The sequence below is a fragment of the Acinonyx jubatus genome, chromosome D4 (assembly GCF_027475565.1).
Source record: "Acinonyx jubatus isolate Ajub_Pintada_27869175 chromosome D4, VMU_Ajub_asm_v1.0, whole genome shotgun sequence".
Taxonomy (NCBI): Eukaryota; Metazoa; Chordata; class Mammalia; order Carnivora; family Felidae; genus Acinonyx; species Acinonyx jubatus.
This window is the reverse complement of record NC_069391.1, coordinates 72,942,238-72,960,393: the sequence shown is the minus strand read 5'-3', so window position 1 is coordinate 72,960,393 and position 18,156 is coordinate 72,942,238. Positions and strand designations below refer to the sequence as shown.

The following is an 18,156-nucleotide window of genomic DNA, read 5'->3' as shown; positions in this document are numbered from 1 at the left end:
AAGAAATGAACCATACTTTTTTAAGCCACTGAGCATTTATAGTGGTTAACTGGCAATTAAAAGTAGGATGCTGCCATAATAAAAACAAACAAACAAAACAAAACATGAACTATGTGCATTATCTTAGGGACTAGATGTAGACTGCAAGACTGTTATCAGAATCCAGAAGGATGTTTTGCAATGGCAAGTTATTTGGTAAAATCTTTGATAATATGGAAGGCAGATCAAGTAGCTAATTAATGAGCCTGTATCCTTAGGGAAAGACTTTGGGAAAGTAGATATTAATGGTGTGTGTTGACTGATGCTGGCTACATTTCATAAAAGATCACATACAGAGATGACCTTAGCAAAGAATATCCTGATTCGCAAGCATGAATGAAAGGGATTAGAGACTAGTCACAAATTTGGCAATATGTGGGGTTGTCAGGCACTCACTGTCAACAACAAATAGAAGATAAAACTGAGAAATGTTTTGAGGGATAAAATTCAATTAAAATTGATGCTTATAGCAATGATAAAATCAAGAGTGTAGCTGCTCCACTCACTGTTGAAACCTCTCAGTGGATTAAATAATGTCCAGAAAATGATTTCAATTGGACTAATAACTTAGAAAACAGAGCAAGACTGAAAGTGTGGCTCTCTAACAGAAGTGAATGAGTCCAAGGTGTTCACCACTCAGTCTGGAACTAAGGAGTTGAAAGAAACAAAGAAATAGAGCAAATTAAGAAAAAGTTAAGGAAAACAACACAACAACAACTGTGTGTGTGGGTTTTGTTTTTGTTTTTGTTTTTGTTTTGGTTCATGAGCTAACTACCTGCCATCCAATGGGTAAGAAATCTACTAAAGCGATTGAGACTGTTGTACTGTCAAAGAAACGAAGAGCAAGGCTATATGGTCTCTCACTGTTGGAGACCATGATTCATCAGCCCCCAACATCCTACAAGCAGGAAACAGAGTATAAAATCTGCTTTGTCCCCAGGGATACCAGGGTCTATCCCATATGTGGTCGAAACTATAGAAAACTGCAAAATGTAGCTCCTTCTGCACAGTGGAGCCATGAGCCTCATGGGGTTGCTTTGAAGTTTCAGATCAAAGCACTCACAACAGTGCCTAGTGTAGAGTTAGTGCGACATAAATGTTTGCTGCTATTGTTAATACATTTCCTCCCTTCTTCCTCTTTTTCTTCTTTCATCTCCTCATTCTTATCTGTATTTTCCTCCTCCTTCTATGCCTTCTTCTCCTCCTCCTCCTTTTTCAGCTTCAAGAGAGCCAGAACCTGGTTGTGAAATCAAATGTGCTTGACTAGAGCTGTATCTTAAAGTATTTGCTGCCATTCGTTCCCCTCAACGTAGGTTCCAGGGAATGCTTAAGGTCTCACATGGCCATTATCAATTTATGGGAAGATCTGTTTTTGTCTCTAACCCAGTATTTCTCAAACATTAGCTATATGTTAGAATTATCTGGAGGGGTGCCTGGGTGGCTCGGTTGGTTGAGCATCCGGCTTTGGCTCAGGTCATGATCTCATGGTTTGTGGGTTGGAGCCCCATGTCAGGCTCTGTGATGACAGCTCAGAGCCTGGAGCCTGTTTCGGATTCTGTGCCTCCCTCTCTCTCTGCTCCTACCCCGCTCGTGCTCTCTCTCTCTCTCTCTCTCAAAAATAAATAAACATTAAAAAAAATTAAAAAAAGAATTACCTGGAGTCTTGGGAAAAAAATACTGATGCTTGAGCCTCATATATTTGTGTGACCTTCTAGCTTTTGGACTTCAAGTTCTGGATATTTTTAACTCTCTGATTCCACTTATTTTTATATCACTCCTTGTTATAAATGAGAAGTTCCCACTTAGGTTCATTCTTGGGCCCTGGCAAGGAGAAAAGAGGGGTGATTTTGGACAGCTGAATTGCACAAATGGTAAAAGGTTTTGTCAAACTGCCTTATCTCAAACTTTCGATAAAGTCTCTTGGAGGTAAAGAAAAGAAAAACTGAAGGAAATGAACCAAATGCCTCATTTTTGCTGGATTAAGTTTGAAGGGTTTGTTGTTTCCACCCAACAAATATACATTGCAAGCAACCAGCCCAATCTGTTTAGTCCTTATTCTATTATATGTGCGTTCACATCTGCTTTGGCTAACATCTGCTCACCTTCTTGTGAGCTTGAATATTGACTAAGTAGTAATCAAATGTCAAGGTGGTTCCCCATTCTCTTGTCAATTTCATATTATTAACAATTACCATATTTCTTCAGGCTTATTTGTTCTGCATCTGGAGAGCACGGACTGCTCTTTCCCGCTAGGCTGCTGCTGCCTCTTGCCTTTGTGATTTGATTCTGTGTGTACAGCCCTCTCATAGCTACCACCCCAATTGTATTACCAAAAGTTCCCCGATTCTTTGTTTTACTTCCAAGTTTCAAAGAGTGGAATGTCTCATACATATATATTTCATCATCATTATTTAATTTACTTTGCTTTTCGGTCACTCGATTCAACCAAAATTTATTGGGCACTTACTATACACAAGGGATGTGTGCCAGGAATTGGAGGCATGCAGAGATGAGAGAGTTGTGATCCAGGATTGGAAGTGGCTTTCATCCTGAGATGGCAAAAGGTGTGTGCACGTTTAACACGAGACAGATTTTGTTCTATGCTTTGATGGTAATGTGGACGGAATGCAAAAAGTTGTAAGTAGGGAGTTAGGTACTGGCATACTGACATTTGATATATTCTAGATCTCCAGTTGTAGAGACACTAATCAGAGGTCATAGTTTTCCATTTCACTTACCTATTTATGCACTTCATATATTCATGAGGAATTATATTCCCCCAGGCAAGTCTGTAATGGAAAATGACCCTAAAACATCCCTTTTTGCTTGACCTATGTTCCTGTCCTTCTAATGGGTACATACCCTCAAGTATACAGTAGATACTTTAAAAATATTTATTTTGAAATGGGGGGAGGGGCAGAGAGAGACAGAGAGGAGAAAGAGAATCCCAAGGAGTCTCCATGCTCAGCACAGAGTCCTACAGGGGTTCAATCTCACCACTGTGAGATCATGACCTGGGCTGAAATCAAGAGTTGGACGCTTAACTGACCAAGCCACCCAGGTGCCCCTCTACAGATTTTATGGGTGCTGAGCATTGGAACGTGATTATTTAATCCAATCCATACCTTATAGCAGTGTGTGTGGAAGGCATTATTATTCTTGTTTAAAAACTGGGTGAAGGGGCACCTGGGTGGCTCAGTTGGTTAGGCGTCCAACTTTGGCTCAGGTCATGATCTCGCGGTTTGTGAGTTTGAGCCCCACGTTGGGCTCTGTGCTGACAGCCCAGGGCCTGGAGCCTGCTTCGGATTCTATGTCTCCCTCTCTCTCTCTGCCCATATCCTGCTCGTGTTCTGTCTCTCTCTTTATTCAAAAATAAATAAACATTTAAAAAAATGTTAAAAAACTGGGTGAAAAGTTCAGGACATTTAAGTGAGGTTTGTAATAGCTAGCATAAGACCAAGTCATGTTTTGAACACTAATGTCCAGACTAAATGTCCAATCGTCACATCACAGGTGCCACATGAATAAATTAATTATCATGAAAGCAACAAGGGACGGATGTTTTCCTTTATTGGTCCTTCTCAGCACTGTGCTCTGAGTTGCTCCCATGCTCAACTTTGATCTGTCAAATAATTTTGGGGACACAGAACCCAAAGGATGATGCTCCTATGCCAAGGTGCACACTGACCTGTCCTCACCACAGAAAAAAAGGAAGCAACGGAGAGTGACCTAATAAATGCTAGACTAGTTTTTGGTATATATTTTAACTCTACAGAGTATGTTGATATAAATTAAGATGTCTTTTGGTAACTTCCAAATCATAAATATTTAAAATGCTCATCTACATTATTCATAAAGATGTGTTATGAATGGGTATGTGTGCATTTATAGTTAGAGTGTGTTTATGTACACACATCTATATGTATATTTAGAGGATCTGCCTCTTAAAACTAAGCTATATATTCATAGGCAAAAAGTATATTTAACTCATTTTATGTGACAATATATTTAGTCAGAATTTCCCTACTACATGTTTGTATAAATTCTGAAGCTGCCTATCCTTCCTGTGTGTTTTCTGGAAATTTTACTTCCTTTCAGATTGAGGAAATCTGTGTGTTCTCACAGAAGTACTCAATTCATTTTCGGCTCTGGTATTTTGTATATGATGGCTGCATTCTTGAAAAACCATGAGCCTGTTAGAGGCTAAAGCTATGCTCCAAGATTGGGTAGAACCTATCATACATCCAAGCCAGAGTAATTTTATACATTGGGATTCTGATTTTGTTTTTGTTTTTTAGATTTTGTTTTTGTAACTTGTATTTAGATATGGAACCATAATTACAGAAACCTTTAATTTTTTTGTTCTGCTACTGTATTTTGTACTAACAAGTTTAGTTTGTAGAAGGCTGATGTTTCTCCTGCAGAATTAGAATAAAGTCAGAAAGACAAAGGCTTTGAATCTGGCTTCCCTTTCATTTTGTGTTAGAGATCTTGATTTCTGTCTGTAGGGCAGATGGCTAGACTTATACATCCCTCTTGAATGGGGAAATCAGACTCCTTTTTTTTTTTTAAGTTTATTTATTATTTGAGAAAGAGAGCTTCTGTGCATTTGAGCAGGGACAGGGCAGAGAGGGAGAGAGAGAGAGAATCCTCCCTAAAATCCACACTAAAAGCATAGACCCTGACCTGGAGTTCGATCCCATGAACTGGAAATCAGACTCCTGATAGTAAAATTTAGGTAACCTAGGTGCTATTATGGCTGCATGACCAATTTGACATCAGAATATCATGAATGGTAAAAAGAGCATTAGAATTTGAAGAAGTAAAATTAAGGAAAGGATAGGCTGGGAATGTATTTTCTGATCTCCCCTTTCCATAGACTGGGAGAAACTGATCTCTTGTTAATGGACAATGGGCCATCGTGAATTGAGAAGGAGTGAGAACTGAAGTAAATGAAGAGATTAGAATGTCACCTCTTTGTAAAATCCTTCTATGTCTGTCTTGGGCCAATATAGTTATAGAATTCATTGGAGAGTGAATGCCATGGGGTCATGTGGAGTGTGACTACAGATCTAAGAGCTTTAATGGACTGATATATTGTTGCAAAACTAATGTACTTCCTCTTAAAGGCCTCCTTGACATTGGCTTCTTCCTTATTGGTTCTCATTTGTTTTAGGTGTGGCTCTTGCACTGTTCTACCCTATAATGTAGAGATGTCTTGGGGAGCAACTTTCTATGCAAGGGTTACAATTCCCAATACCCCTGCACTTAGGTGTGGACATAGGAGTAGTTCTTAATCAATGGCATGAGAATAGAAGTGGGTTCTATTACTTTGGGGCCAAGTGTATCATCACCATGTTTCCTTGTTCCCTTTATGCTAATTAGATGCTAACAATTATGAGGGATTTTTTTCTTTTTTTCAAGATAGAAGGAAACTGCAATCCTGAATTAGACTGAGGATTATCAAGTAGAAACATGTAGTCTGCTAGAGGAGGAAAAAAATCTCTCAAAAATTTCATTGTGTTAGTCACTAAATTCGTGGGTTTATTTGTTACAGAAGCTGGTGTTACCTTAACAAAATACATAAGACATTTTTGAGTTAATATTCTGAGTGGTGGAGTTAAGAGCTAGAAAACCAAGGTGCAGTGAGTCAGAGTAGAGAATGTGAGAGCACTGAATTTGGAAATGGTTAGCAATGAAAACAAGAAAAGTGATAGGATTATAGATAGTTAGTGATATGTATAGAATTGACACCACCCTCCAGTGTCTCTCAATGAAATTTGAAAACAAATTCTTTCATAGTGTTAATATTTACTTTAGTAAAATTCTTCTAATTGATTTTGATGCAGACATCTGTTGCATGACTTGTTTGGAAATCATATCCAGGCATGAATCTCCATTATATTATATTATATGTCCTTGTTTGAATTTTAGACAGATAATACAATTGTGGCATGTTCTCATTGGATGGGGGCCAGTGGTGTGGGCAGTGAAGGAATTTACCAAAGGCAGAACAAAGAAATAGAAGTTTCTTAAATACATGGCAAGGGAGCAGCAGGCAAGACAGTAAAGAAGAGACTGTCAGCCACAAGGTGGTGGAGAGGGGCTATATTTACAGGGTGGAGTGAGGAAGTAAGAAAACATGTGGAATTTTCTCTTTTTTGGTAATTTTAGGAACTGTGCCTGTTTGTAAGTTGCCCATTGGTCAGTTAGGGCCTATGTCTGTTTTGAGGCAGGCTGCCTAAAGAGCCTGTTTGCATTAGCTCTGTAGTCACTGGGGGCCCTTTGCCTTGCTCAGGTTTCCATTGCTCAAGCCTGTAGCCTAAAAGCAGCCTCTACAACAAAAATTTAAGTTTTTAAATGCATTTAAAGGTATCAATAAATTCTTAGTCTTAAAACTAATTCCCCTTGGAAGAAAATACTTATTTACACTGATTCTCAGAGAAGGTACTCTCTGACGGTTTTAGTATCATGACATTTGTTTTTAAAGGTTCATTTAAATGTACTTTTTTTTCTACCAACAAAACAGTAAATGTATTGAAAGAATATCTACAGTAATTGCTGGGCCCAAAGAAACACTAATATTTTTTTTCCCCAAGAGATAAAATGTCTACAAAGTGACAACATTCTACAGAGGCTCAATGGAAAAAAGGAAATGAACGGTGATAATTGCAGCACATGTCCCATGTCTAAAGAAAACAGCCTTGTTTGAAAGGCTTTAGTTTGGTTCAAATTCTCAGTCTGTTTTCTGAACAAGGATTGAAGTAATAGTGGGTTGATCTGTTGATGCAAAAATTATATAGTTCCTCCCAAGAGTCTCCCTGATTTTGGATTTCTAAAAGTGAATCTAATAAGTTTTAGACTTAACTGTCTGACCATTATTTTCTCAGTAGAAAGGCAGTGTCAAAAACGTGAAAGCAGTATTTATTTGCTTAGAGAAAAGTGTTTTAAGTGTCCATTTTTCTATAAAAATATGTACATTTCATGTTGAAAATTTAGAAAGTAAAGATAAGCAAACGCCGAAATAACAAATGAGTAATATTTTTCCATGTACGAGTATGGTCTTCTTTTGAAAAAATAAGATTTTGCTGTAGATAGATGGTTATAAATTTCTCTTAAATCCTGGTTATAAACAGTTTTATTTGTTTTTGAATATTCTGCAGTCTTACTTGTGTTCAACAGTTAGGTTGATTAGAATTTTCCAATATAAAACTTTTGTTTTTTTGAGAGAGGGAGAGAGAGAGAGAGAAGGAATAGGGGAGGAGCAGAGAGAGAAGGAGAGAGAGAATCCAAAGCAGGCTCCATGCCCAGTATAGAACCTGACCTGGGAATCATGACCTGAGCCAAAACCAAGAGTCAGATGCTCAACCAACCAAGCCACACCCAGGTGCCCCTAAAACTTCTATTATAAATCTTCATATTACTAAAAATTTCTAGATATACAGATTTCTTTTTGTTTATTTTTAAATGTTTATTTGTTTGTTTATTTTGAGAGAGAGGAAGGGCAGAGAGACCAGGAGAGGGAAAGAATCCAAAGCTGACTCTGGACTGACAGCATGGGCTAGATCCCTCAAACTGTGAGATCGTGACTTGAGCCAAAACCAAGATGTTTAACTGACTGAGCCACCGAGGCACCCTACAGATTTCTTTTTTAAAACAAATTCCTTAAAGTGACTTAGTGCTTTAAAAAATGATACTGATTTGATTTCTTTTTTCTTTCTGACCAAATGTCTTCCAAAGATGATGTACTAAGTTATTATCCCATTTATGACAGAGCTTTTTTTCCCACCACTCTTCAGTTTTGAATATTGCCATTTGAAAAATTCCACATATATCTTTTGTTTTAATTTACATTTCTTGACTCCTGTGGTGGTTTCTGGCCATTCTTCTTTTACAAATTGCTCATGCCTTTGCCATTGTTAAGATAATTATCTTCCTTCCTTTTCCCTCCTTCCCTTCCTTCTTCTTTCCTTGTGCACATCCTATTTTTCTCCAGCTTTTTATTTAAAAAATTTTTTAATATTTATTTATTTTTTGAGAGAGAGAGAAAGGGGAGGGAGCAGAGAGAGAGGGAGACACAGAATGTGAAGCAGGCTCCAGGCTCTGAGCTGTCAGCACAGAGTCTGATGTGGGGCTTGGACTCACAGATTGTGAGATCATGACCTGAGTCAAAATTGGACACTTAACCGACTGAGCCACACAGCTGCCCCTCTCCAGCTTTTTAAAAAGTGTGTTCATTTTAAGTGTAGCATTTAAACAATTATGTACACTTTTGGTATTTTGTCACAGTTGAGACATGGAAATTTTCATCATCTCTGCTGTAGGCAAAAAATGTGCCCCCTCCCCCCCAAAAGGATCTCAGTCACCTAATCCTTGGAACCTTGAATGTTACCTTATATGGCAAAGAATTAAAACAAAAAAGGACTTCAATATATATGATTGGATTAAGGATCTTAAAGGATAGAGATTATTTTTAGATTTTCAGGATATGCCCTAAATGCAATCACATGGATCTTTTTTTTTTTTTTATTAAAAAAACTTTTTTTAACGATTATTTTTGGAAAAGAAAGAGCACGAGTGTGGGAGCGGCAGAGAGAGAAGGAGACAGAATCTGAAGCAGGCTTCAGGCTCTGACCTGTCAGCACAGAGCCTGACGCAGGGCTCAAACCCACAAACCTTGAGATCATGACCTGAGCTGAAGTCGAATGCTTAGCTGACTGAGCCACCCAGGGGCCCCAGGCACATGGATCTTTGTAAGAGGGAGGCATAGATTCAATAGACAGAAGAGAGAAACAGAAGCAGAATTAGAACAATTTTATGCCACTGGCTTTGAATGTGGAAGAAGGGCCATGAGCCCAAGGAATGCTCTGGACACTGGAAGAAGTGAAAAGCAGATTTTCCTTAGTGCCTCCCAGGGAGGGTGGCCCCACTTTGTTAGCCCTGTAAGTCTCATTTTAGACTTGTGGCCCTTTAGACCCATAAGACAGTACATTTCTGTCTTTCCTTTTTTAAAGCCACTGAATTTGTGGCAATTTGTTACAGCAGCCATGGGAAAGTAATACTGTTCCCCAAGAAATAGTGGGTACTCTATGCCCTTTGCAGAGTCTCCTGCTGGCTGCCTGAGTGATATTCTGGATGTCAGACAACTATTGGTCTGCTTTCAGTCTTTATTATTTTACTTTTTTCTTTTAGAATTTCATATAATGGAATTATATAATATATAACATTTTATGATTTTAAAGGAGTATAATGTTTTTGAGGTTTACTTGTGTTGTGTGTGAATTTTTTTATTGCCAGGTAGTTTTTTTATTGTGTGCATATACCACAATTTTAGTATCCATTCTCTATTTGGTGGTCATCTGGATTACTTCCAGTTTTGTGCTATTATGAATAATGCTGCTGTAAACATCCATGTAAACATATTTGTGAATATGTTTTCACTTTTCTTATGTAGATAGTAGGTTGTGTGCTACAAGTTTAACTTTGTAAGAAACTGCTAACCCTTTTACCAAATCAGTTGTAATATTTTAAATACTGACAATATATGAGTTTTAAAAGCGAGAGGAGAGAGGAGGGGTGGGAAGAGAGAAAGAGAGGGAGAGAGAGGGAAGGGGTAGAGAGAGATAAAAAGAGAGGAAGGGAGGAAGAATAAAGGAGGAGGAAAAGAAGAAGGATGAAAGAATAAGAAGCAATCAAAAGACTGTTAGAAGATATTAATGGTTAAGGGTTATCCTATCCAACACTGATCCTCTACAGTCTGGCCTCCCAGAAAAAAGAAGTGGTTTCCTGAAAAAGTCTATTGAAATTATCCATAGCCATGTGCATGAGGCAGTCAATCCTGGTCAACCCAAAAGTTGAAATACAGCCTCTGTTATGGATTGTATGTGTTTCCCCCAAATTCTCATGTTGAAGTTCTAACTTCCAATGTGGTGGTATTTGGGGGTCTCTGGGAGATAACTGGGGTTAGATGAGGTCATGATGGAATAATACCCTTGTAGGAAGAGACATGAGAGCATTTCTGTCTCCCTGTCCATACACTAAGAAAAGATCATGTCAGCACACAGTGAGAAGGTGACCATCTGCAAGCCGGGAATGGGGCTCTTACTAGAAACTGGACCTTGATCTTGGACATTCCAGCCTCTACAACTGTAAGAAAATAGATTTCTGTTGTGTACACCTCCAGGTTATGGTATTTTGTTATGGCAGCTTGAACTGCCTCTTAGTCAAGCCAGAGAATGGGCTAATCCACTGCCCTCTTTCCTATTGTGAGTGAAGAATGAAATGTTCTGTCATTTACTTCCTAGAGGCACAGTTACAAAAACTGAGTCATAACACTCTGCTTATACCAGAGAAGGAGTTGGAGTTTTCTTAAACATAATGCAAAGATGACAGAAAAAGGCTAGAGTTCTGTTTCCACTATGTCATATTGTTAGTGTACCATACTTAATTGTTAATATGTAAGGATTTATTTTCAGAGATGTTTATTATAGTGTCATTAGTCTTGGCACAAAACAGAGTACAAAGGAAATGCTCAGTAAAAAATATGGTTCAATAATTTATTATTCTCTGCACGTATTATAAAGAATGAACTAGAGCCAGACCAGTTGATTTTGAAGGCTCAATATTTTAACCAGATATTTATTAGGAAAACAACTTAAGATGAAAAGAGGTATGCATTAAATGATCCCATTTAAAAATACAGTGAACAAAGGAGTTAAGATGGCAGAGAAATATGGGGACCCTGAGCTTGTCTCGTCCCTGAAACACAGGTAGATCAACATCAAACACCTAGGAAATTGATCTGAGGACTAATGCAACAATCTGCACAATTTGAGCAAGAGATCTTGCAGGTATGCAGTGTGGAGAGCTGAATTGGGGGAGAGAAAGGCTGTGGAGGATAGGGAAATGTTTTTGCAGATAGGATAGAGAAAGAGAACAAGGGGGAGAGAGTGCAGCACATCAGGATCACACAAGTAAAGCTCTCCCCCTGAAAAGTAGCTGGAGAGAACAGAGAAAGACAAAGGGCACTCATAGGGAACTAGAAAAGAAAAAAAACTAGAATGCAGCTGAAAAAAAAAACTAGAAAAGAAATCTGTTCCAAGAGCATGGACAGGGAAAAAGAAGAGGGTTTCAATACCGCCAGTTTTTTTTTTTTATAAACAGTGGAGCGAAGAGTCTGGAGTTTCAGAGCTTAGTGCCTGGTGCTGCTCTGGTGAGAAAGCAGGGTGAATCCCTGGGAGTGGGCAGCACAGTCTGAGAGCCCCCTGTGTTGCATGAGAAGTGGTTCCGCTTTTTGGAGTGCATTTGGTAGAGGCAATACAGCCTCTCTGTAGGCAAAGGTCCTAGAAGGCCCCAGAGAACTGCCACATCTACTGGTATAGGAATAAAGATGCTGGCTGAGGGCAGCAAACCCTGGTTCTGGCTGTGTATTTCTGTTTATGTAAACTCTGAGCTTTTGCCACTGCACAGTCACGTGAACATTTTCTGGGACCAGTCAGTACCCAGCCATTGCTCAGTGAGACCCTCCCCCAGAGGATAAGTGTGGGTCCAAGCCATGGGTGTCTCTGAGTTGTGGCGTTTTGAATCACAGCCCATCTGAGACAACACTCTGGAGGAGGTGCTGTTTGGCAGGCAGACAGCTTGGACACAAGGTAAAGGTGGGGAGCCTGAGACAAAACAGGGGTGATAGTGCATCTGTGAGGGCACAGAATTGATGCTCTGGAGACTATAGAGGAGGGTGAAGCCTTTTTTGCTAGTTCACCTGTACTGATTGACTCCAGTGAGCTAAGCAGTGCTGCCAAGTGGAGAACAGAGCTGTTACACCAAGCTCTGCCCACCTGCATCCTCCAGGCACATGTCCAGTAGGGCAAGTAGGCCTGAGAACCAGGGCAACAGGCCCCTCTACCAGCAGACCAGTAAAAATCCCTTCCACCTGCTTACTCTCTACCACCATCAGTGTGCTGTGAAGGTTCAGTTCTAGGGTAACCTGGATCTAGCTGCATTTGGGTTTCTTTTTGTTTGTTTGTTCATTTATTCATTTTCTTTGCTTCTGTTTTTATGGGTTTTTTTTTCTTTTTTGGATACAGAAAGAGTACATTTAAAAAATTGTTTTTGATGTGTATTTACTTTTGAGAGAGAGAGAAAGACAGAACATGAGCAGGAGCGGGGCAGAGAGAGAGGGAAGCACAGAATCTGAAGCAGGCTCCAGGCTCCGAAATGTCAGCACAGAACCCGATGTGGGGCTTGAACTCATGAACCATGAGATCATGACCTGAGCCGAAGTTGAACACTTAACTGACTGAGCCACCCAGGTGACCCAGAGCACATTTTTAAAAATTCTATTTTCTTTATTTTATTCTATTATTTTAATTTTTAATTTCTTTTTAAAAATTGTTTTCTTTTTTCTTTTTCTCACCAAGCTTCTTTTATAAGCAGACTGAACCACACCTAGGATATAGCTTCCTTTATTTAGTTAAAAAAATATTTTAATGTTTATTCAGTTTTGAGTAACAGAGCACAAGCAGGAGAAGGGCAGAGAGAGAGGAAGACACAGAATCTGAAGGAGGCTCTAGGCTCTGAGCTGTCAGCACAGAGCCTGACATGGGGCTCAAACCCACAAACAGCGAGACCATGACCTGAGCTGAAGTGGGACCCTTAAACAGTTGACCCACCCAGGAGCCCCCTTTATGTAATTTTTTAAATTGTTTTTAATTTTTAATTTATTTTTTTTCTTCCTCCAAAAGGACAAGATGGAGGAATTCACCCCAAAAGAAAGAACAGGAAGAAATTATGGCCAGGCATTTAATTAACACAGATATAAGTAAGATGTTTGAAATAGAATTTAGAACCACATTGATAAGAATACTAGTTGGGGTTGAAAAAAGTATAGAAGAAACTAGAGAATCCCTTTCTGTAGAGATAAAAACACTAAAATCTTGTCAGACCAAAGTTAGAAATGCTGTAACCAAGATGCAATCTCGAATGGATGCCATGATGGCAAGGGTAGACAAAGCAGAGCAGCGAATCAGTGATATAGATAAAATTATGGGAAATAATGAAGCTGAAAAGAAGACGGAAACAAAGGGAAAAGATCATGATACAAGACTTAGATAACTCAGTGGCTTATTAAAGAGGAATAGCATTCATATCATAGGAGTCCCAGAAGATGAAGAGAGACAAAAGGCTTATGTTAGCAAATTTTGCCTGAAAACTAACCTAATCTCGGGAAGGACACAGATACGAAAATCCAAGAAGCACAGAGAACTCCGATTAAATTCAATAAAAGCCAACCATTACCAAGGCATGTCATAGTCAGATTCACAAAATACACAGACAAGGGACGAATCCTGAAAGCAGCAGGGGAAAAAAAGTCCTTAACCTACAAAGGAAGATAGATCAGGTTCACAGCAAATCTGTCCACAGAAACTTGGCAGGCCAGAAAGGAGTGGCAGTATATGTTCAATGTACTGAATAAGAAAACTATGCAGCCAAGAATTTGTTATCCAGCAAGGCAGGTACTCAGAATAGAAAGAGAAATAAAGAATTTCCCAGACAAACAAAAAGTTAAGGAGGTCATGATCACTAAGTCAGCCCGTCAAGAAATTTTAAGGGGAGTGTCTTGAGAAAAAGCAAACAAAAAAAGACCAAAAGCAACAAAGACTAGAAAAGACAGACAACATCACCAGAAACACTCCATAGGGGACACAGTGGCACTAAGTTCGTATTTTCAATAGTCACTCTGATGTAAATGGACTAAATTCTCCAATCAAAAGACATGGGTATCAGAATGTATAAAAAAAAAAAATCAATCTCCATGTATATGCTTCCTACAAGAGATTCATTTTAGACCTAAGCATACCTGCAGGTTGAAAGTGAGGAGTTGGAGAACCATCTATCATGCTAGTGGACATTAAAGGAAAGTTGGAATAGCTGTACTTATATCAGACAAACTAGAGTTTAAAACAAAGACTGTAACAAGAGATGAAGAAAAGCATTATATCATAATTAAAGAGTCTTTCAAGAAGATCTATCAATTGGAAATGTTAATGCCCCCAACTTGGTACACTCCCCCCACAAAAAACCATAAAGAAACTCATTGATAATAATAAAATTATAGTAGGGGACTTAGCACCCCACTTACAACAATGGACAGATCACATAAGCATAAAATCAACAAGGAAACAATGGCTTTGAATGACACTGGACCGAATGGACTTAACAGATATATTCAGAACATTTCATCCTAAAATAGCAGAATACACATTCTTCTTGAGTACACATGGAATATTCTCCATAACAGATCACATACCAGGTCACAAATCAGCCCTCAACAAGTACAAAAAGATTGAGATCATACCATGCATATTTTCAGATCACAACACTATGAAACTTTAAATCAACCACAGGAAAAAATTTGGAAAGGCGACAAATAGTTGAAGGTTAAAGAACATCCGTCTAAAGAATGAATAGGTTAACCAAGAAATTAAAGAGGAAGTGAAAAAGTACATGGAAGCCAATGAAAATAAAAACATGACAGTCCAAAACCTTTGGGATACAGCAAAGGTGGTCATAAGAAAGAAGTGTATAGCAATGCAGGCCTTCCTAAAGAAGGAAGAAATGTCTCAAATACACAACCTAACTTTACAGCTAAAGGAGCTGGGAAAAGAAAAGCAAATAAAGCCCAAAGCCACCAGAAGAAGGGAAATAATAAACAGTAGAGCAGAAATCAATGATGTTGAAATAAATAAAACAGATCAACAAAAATAGGAGCTGGTTCTTTGAAAGAATTAACAAAGCTGATAAACCCCTAGCCAGACCTAACAATGAAAAAGGAACAGACCCAAATAAATAAAATGACAAATCAAAGAAGACAGATCACAACCAATACTACAGAAGTACAAAAAGTTATGAGATAATTATGAGAAATTACATATGAACAAATTGGGCAATCTGGAAGAAATAGGTAAATTCCTAGAAACATATAAACTACCAAAACTTAAACAGGAAGAAATAGTAAATTTGAACAGACCCATTAACAGTAAAGAGATTAAATCAATAATCTAAAATCTCACAACAAACAAGAATCCAGGGCTGAATGGCTTCTGGAGAATTAGAGACCAATTTGCCTGATGAACATGAATGCAAAAATTCTCAACAAAATATTAACAAATTGAGTCCAACAATACATTAAAAGAATTATTCACCACGATCAAGTGGGATTTATTCCTGGGCTGTAGGGCTGGTTCACTAGCCCTGAATCAATCAGTGTGCTACACAACATTAATAAAAGAATAAGAACTGCATGATCCTCTGAATAGATTGAGAAAAAGCATTTGAGAAAATACACCATCTTTCTTGATAAAAATCCTGAATAAAGTAGGTGTAGAAGGAATATACCTTAACATCATAAAGTCCATACACAAAAGACCCACAACTAATATCATCCTCAATGGGGAAAAGCTGAGAGCTATCCTCTTAGCGTCAGAAACACGACAGGGATGTCCACTCTCACCACTGTTGTTCAACATAGTAATGGAAGTCCTAGCCTCAGCAATTAGACAATGAAAAGAAATAAAAGGTGTATGAATTGGCAAGGAAGAAGTAAAACTTTCCCTCTTCTCAGACAACATGATACTCTATGTGGAAAACCTGAAAGATTCCACCAAAAAATTACTAAAACTGATACATGAAATCATCAAAGTCACAGGATATAAAATCAATGTACAGAAATAAGTTGCATTTCTATATACCAATAATGAAGCAGCATAAAGAAATCAAGAAATCATTCCCATTTACAATTGCACCAAAAACCATAAGATACCTAGGAATAAAGCTAACTGAAGATGTAAAAGTCTATACGTTGAAAATTATAGAAAGCTTATGAAAGAAATTGAAGACAACACAGAGTAATGGAAAAACATTCCATGGATTAGAAGAGAAAATATTGATAAAATGTCTGTACTACCCAAAGCACTCTACACATTCAGTGCAATCTCTTGAAAATAACACCAGCATTCTTCACAGAACTAGAACAAGCAATCCTAAAAGTTGTATGGAACTAGAAAAGACCCTGAATAGCCAAAGTAATGTTGAAAAAGAAAACCAAAACTAGAGGCATCACAGTTCTGGACTTAAAACTGTATCACAAAGCTGTAATCATCATGACAGTATGATACTAGCACAAAAGAGACATAGAGATCAATGGAACAGAATAGAGAACCCAGAAATGGACCTACACATGTATGGCCAACTAATCTTTGACAAAGCAGAAAGGAATATCCAGTGAAAAGAAAGTCTCTTCTGCAAATGGTATTGGGAAAACTAGCCAGCAACATGTAGAAGGATAAAACTAGACCACTTTCTTACACCATACACAAAAATAAATTCAAAATGGATGAAAGACCTAAATATGAGACAAGAAAACATCAAAAATCCCAGAGGAGAACACAGGCAGCAACCTCTTTGACTTTGGCTGCAGCAACTTCTTACTAGCATGTATCTGGAGGCAATGGAAACAAAACCAAAAATGAACTGTTGGGACCTCATCAAGATAAAATGTTTCTGCACAGTGAAGGAAACAGTCCACAAAACTAAAAGGCAACCTACAGAATGGGAGAAGTATTTGCAAATGACATATTGGATAAAGAGTTAGTATTAAAGATCTGTAAAGAACTTATCAAACTTGACACCCAAAAAATGAATAATCCACTGAAGAAATGGGCAAAAGGCATGAATAGACACTTTTCCAGAGAAGACATCCAGATGGCTAACAGACAGATGAAAATATGCTCAATATCACTCATTATCAGGGAAATGCAAATCAAAATAATGAGATACCACCTCACACCTGTCAGAAAACCAAAAATCAACAACTCAGGAAACAACAGATGTTGGTGAGGATGCGGAGAAAGAGGATCTCTTTTGCATTGTTGGTGGGAATGCAAGCTGGTGCAGCCACTCTGGAAAACCGTATGGAGGTGCTTCAAAAAATTAAAAATAGATCTACCTTATGACCTAGCAATTACACTACTAGGTATTTATCCAAAGGATTAAAAAATGCTGATTCAAAGAGACACATGCACCCCAATGATTATAGCAGCACTATCAACAATAGCCAAATAATGGAAACACACACACACACACACACTGGAATATTACTTGGTGATAAAAAAGAATGAAATCTTGTCATTTGCAAGAGTGTGGATGGAACTAGAGTGTATTGTGCAAAGCGAAATAAGTCAGTGAGAGAAAGATAAATATTTTATGACTTCACTCATGTGGGGAATTTAAGAAACAAAACAGATGAACATAGGGGAAGGGAAGGAAAAAATAAGATAAAAACAGAGAGGGAGAAAAACCACAAATAGACTTTCCAATATGCAGAACAAACTCAGGGTTGTTGGAGGGGAGGTGTTTGGGGGGATGGGCTAAATGGGTGATGGGCCTTAAAGAGGGCACTTGTTGGGATGAACACTGTGTTGTATGTAAGTGATGAATCCTTGAATTCTACTCTTGAAATCAGTACTACACTATGTCAATTAACTTGAAGTTAAAAAAATTTGTAGGGAACAAAATTAAGTGATTATTTTTTAAAAAAGAAGAAAGAAAGTAACTTTCCCAGAAATCAATGTTCTTTTACAGGCTATTCTAATCTTACTCTTTCATTGACTTCTATTATCAGGTATATAGTGATAACCTTAGATCTTCTCTCTCTCTCTTCATCCAAACTTGCATTTTCTACTGCCTACTCTTCATCTCAGCTTAGCGATTTATAGGTACTAGAAACTCTACCTGTCCAGGCTGCTACTCTCTTTCACCTCTACTTCTCTTTTCCCCCTGATCACAATGCATGACAACATCAATCACCCTCTTGTTCAAACCAGAATCCCCAGCATCATCTGTTATTGTTCCCTCTCCTTCATACCCACATTTAGTCAACCACCAATATGCTGACCTTACTTCTAAACTATCTTGTAAATGCATCCACATTTCCCCATATCCACTGTCCTTTATTTCAGGCTACCATCATCTCTTGCCTGAATTAGTCCGTATATCCTTAATAAGGCTTTTTGTATCTAATCCTGCTCCTTTTAACTGTCTTCTTCACATGGAGATTGG

General features: G+C 38.2%; 1 long non-coding RNA gene across 1 annotated transcript in view; it reads left to right on the top strand.

Moving 5' to 3' along the window:
* LOC128312227 (uncharacterized) overlaps nucleotides 1-18,156 on the top strand; it is a 692,739-nt gene that overhangs the window by 159,817 nt on the left and 514,766 nt on the right. The window lies entirely within an intron of this gene.